This window comes from Scylla paramamosain, chromosome 20 (genome assembly GCF_035594125.1).
Source record: "Scylla paramamosain isolate STU-SP2022 chromosome 20, ASM3559412v1, whole genome shotgun sequence".
NCBI lineage: Eukaryota > Metazoa > Arthropoda > Malacostraca > Decapoda > Portunidae > Scylla > Scylla paramamosain.
The window spans coordinates 18398995-18402826 of NC_087170.1; the positions used below are offsets into that span (position 1 = coordinate 18398995).

Consider the following 3832-nt stretch of genomic DNA (forward strand, 5'->3'; position numbering starts at 1 on the left):
AGAGAGAGAGAGAGAGAGAGAGAGAGAGAGAGAGAGAGAGAGAGAGAGAGAGAGAGAGAAGTAGGTAATATCCCCCATCCCCATTGAGGCATAAATTTTTCCCGTGACCATTGTGTTCCCCTCGGATGGCAAATGGGTATTGACTTTCGCTTACCCGGCGGCCAATCTCTTAAGGCTGGAGAGAGAGAGAGAGAGAGAGAGAGAGAGAGAGAGAGAGAGAGAGAGAGAGAGAGAGAGAGAGAGAGAGAGAGAGAGAGAGAGAGAGAACGGTCAGTGCGTTATGTAAAGATAGTTTACTAATGAATTAACTTTGGTATATCCTGATGCGTCGTTTTCTGTTTTCCGGTGGGACTATTTTCCTCTCTTATTATTACTGTCTCGGAGTGTCTCGTGTCGCGTTAAAGGTAATAAAAAAGATGTCTCCTGCTTTATACGGCAACTATTGGATCTCTCTCTCTCTCTCTCTCTCTCTCTCTCTCTCTCTCTCTCTCTCTCTCTCTCTCTCTCTCTCTCTCTCTCTCTCTCTCTCTCTCTAGTTACTCCTTTTTTCTTTATATCGCAATAAGAAAACACGATAAAAGAAAGAAAAAAAAACTTCAGGCGAATAGAATCTTTTCTCTTTACACGTCTTTTTTTAAAATTTCTTGACTTCTTTTCTTTCCTAATTTCGTCTTTGCTATATTTCTTCTTTCCTCTAATATGTGGACTCCTTATGCATTTACCACGTTACAACAGCAGTAATTATTGGCGCAGTTTAAGGTGCCTCGTCCCTCACAGGTAAGCTCTTCACTTGCTGTAGATTACCTGTAATAAGGGGATTTGCAGGTACAGGTAACAGTCTCAGGTCTCTCGCTGCGCCTGTGTGGGTGGCGATCTCATTTCTGTGTTTGTTTTTTTGTTGTTGTTTTCTTGTTGTTGTTTTCTTGTTGTTGTTTTCTTGTTGTTTTCTTCTCTCGTGTGTATTCTCTCTTACTAGCTTCCGAGTTTGCTGTTCTTATGTTTTGTTGTTCTCCTCACTCATAAACATTCTCTTTTCTTGTTTTCCTCACTCGTATAAATGATCTTTTCTTTGCTCGCTGGTCTGTCGGTCTTGTTTTTTGTTTTCTCGTTTTCCTCGCTCGTGTGTAATCTCTTCGTTGCTTGCGGGTCTAATGTCGTTCCTGTTTTTCTTTTCTTGTTATTTTCCCCACTCTTGTATATTCCCTTTTGCCATGTTTGCGAGTCTGGTGCCATTCCTGTGTTTGTTTTCTTGTTTTCCTTACTTGTGTACGTATATTCTCTTTCCCATGCTGGAGAGTCTGATGTATTATGCAGGACTTGTTTTTCGTTTTCTTGTTATGCCTGAAATTCTATCCGTTTCATGTTTGATAACCGAGATAAACTTTAAGAGTCTGCTATGCAAATTCCGGCTTTTATTATACAGGTGAGTAATGTTTAAAAAATTCCCTCGTTTAGATTTTTGCCACATTAATGTCGAATCGTGATCTTCATTAACAACAGCAGCGCACAACAAAAGTATCCGGACCGAAAAATAAAACGAATTACCAAAAAAAAAAAAAAAAAAAACAATGATGGCGTAAGAACAGAAAGTGGTGTCAGATGTGAAAAGGGCAGCTTGGTTCTCCCTGCAGCGTTCCATTGCCATCACTCCTGCACCACGCTCACGCACGCTCACCTGTCTGCATTTACCTGGCTCCTAGAAGACAGGTGGGGAGGGGAAGACTTCATGGCGTTTTTATGGGACATGCACCAAGAACACCAGGAAATATATTAACAACTTTCCTTTACTTCCTTAGCAAGCCGCTGTTTTCAAATTGATCAGTGACTGTGCCAAAATATATGCTATTGCTTGTTTTTCCTTTGTATTCACTTATGTTCTTTATGTAATTATTCATCTAACCTACCTACCTACTTACCCAACTGTCGTCTACCTACTTACCTATCTACGTATCTATTTATTTCTTGCCCATTACCAACCCATCTACGTCTCTCTCTCTCTCTCTCTCTCTCTCTCTCTCTCTCTCTCTCTCTCTCTCTCTCTCTCTATCTATCTATCTATCTATCTCTCTATCTCTCTATCTCTCTATCTATCTATCTATCTACATTCACGTTCCTCCCTTCACATTTCCCTTAGGAGTAACAGGCAGAGGAATCGCATTGTCTTGTCCCTCAGGCCGCAACTATTAACTACATTGTATCATTGTGGTGACTTGAACCTGCTCCTAACGTGACACTATTATTGTGGCGAGTCGGGACGCGGCGAGTGTTTGTGATGCGGCGTTCATGCGTTAAGCCTTCTCTCTGTATACCGTGTTCCCTTTACCTGGCACTTGTAGTGTAGAGACGCACCTGTAACCTGTAATGGATACCAGTGCTCGTGGTATAAATCTTAGTGCACGATTGTATTGGTGGGCCAGGATGGAGACGGCTGAGGATAGAGATGCAATAATAGTCGATATTGGGTGACCGCTGCCCAACGTTCTATCTGGTATCTTTAGGGAGGTGTCACGTCAGGGGAACACATCGCGCGTGAACGGAGACACCTGCTTCCCCTGCTCTCCCGCATTGTGCTGAGTGCTGAGGCCCAGTGACTCCGAGGCACCTTAGTATGTCCACTGAGACGTGGTTTCTGCCTCGTGATTATTGTGTGGGGTTGTTCAAGCGTGCAAACACACACACACACACACACACACACACACACACACACACACACACACACACACACACACACACACACACACACACACACACACACACACACACACACACACACACACACACACACACACATACACACACAGAGAGAGAGAGAGAGAGAGAGAGAGAGGCGGGGGGGAGAGATTACGCTTCAGTAATACCATTATTTCCACCAATCCTATTGATATTTAATTTGTTCTTTCATCTCCTTTCAGAAATAGATTCCTCGCGACCTGCTGTTCCTCTGGTATATATATGTATGTATGTATGTATGAATGTATGTATGTTTGTAGACACTATGTATGGAGGTAACAGTAATGGATACTTAAGAATTGTTGCTTTATGTAAATGTGTTTCATATGTATTCCACAGATTTGAATCAAGAATCTTTCCCATCTATCATAAATCTGAAATGTATAGTCATCACCATAAACTTCATAAATTCAACGGCAGAATCCGTGTCACCACCACCACCACCACCAACAACAACAAGAACAAGAACACCAACAACAACACCACAAACACCTCCCACAACTACCTCCACTCATCACCGTCTCCTGTCTACTTCATTACAACACTGTGTGAAAGGTGACGCGGGACACAACTCATTCATAGCCTCAACTTCAGTCATCCGTCGCGATTGCTCACACTCTTGAACTGATTGATAGCGCACGTGCCTTAACTCCGAGAGGCATGGCTGTTCCAAATGTGCCAAATGTGCTCCCTTCCCGCGCCATCCTAAGTCCATGTTGATATACTGGCTTAATGTTGCAACTACTTTGGTTATCCTCTAGTTAACACTGAGTGCACTGTAAGAGAGAGAGAGAGAGAGAGAGAGAGAGAGAGAGAGAGAGAGAGAGAGAGAGAGAGAGAGAGAGAGAGAGAGAGAGAGAGAGAGAGAGAGAGAGAGAGAGAGAGAGAGAGAGAGAGAGAGAGAGAGAGAGAGAGAGAGAGAGAGAGAGAGAGAGAGAGAGAGAGAGAGAGAGAGAGAGAGAGAGAGAGAGAGAGAGAGAGAGAGAGAGTGTGTGTGTGTGTTTGTAATGATGGATATCTCTCTATTTCTTCTGGTCTCATTCAAAGCACAACAGTATCATGACATCTATACTCAGTCTGTAAGATGCCTGTAAGATAAAGG

At 43.0% G+C, this 3832-nt stretch overlaps 1 long non-coding RNA gene across 1 annotated transcript in view; it reads left to right on the forward strand.

The window, feature by feature from the left end:
* LOC135110551 (uncharacterized) overlaps nucleotides 1–3519 on the forward strand; it is a 43916-nt gene extending 40397 nt beyond the window's left edge. Inside the window, exons 4-5 of the long non-coding RNA XR_010273308.1 lie at nucleotides 2913–2944; nucleotides 3070–3519. This is a non-coding gene — a long non-coding RNA (uncharacterized LOC135110551). The remainder of the gene's footprint in view (nucleotides 1–2912; nucleotides 2945–3069) is intronic.
* Nucleotides 3520–3832: the final 313 nt, after the last annotated feature.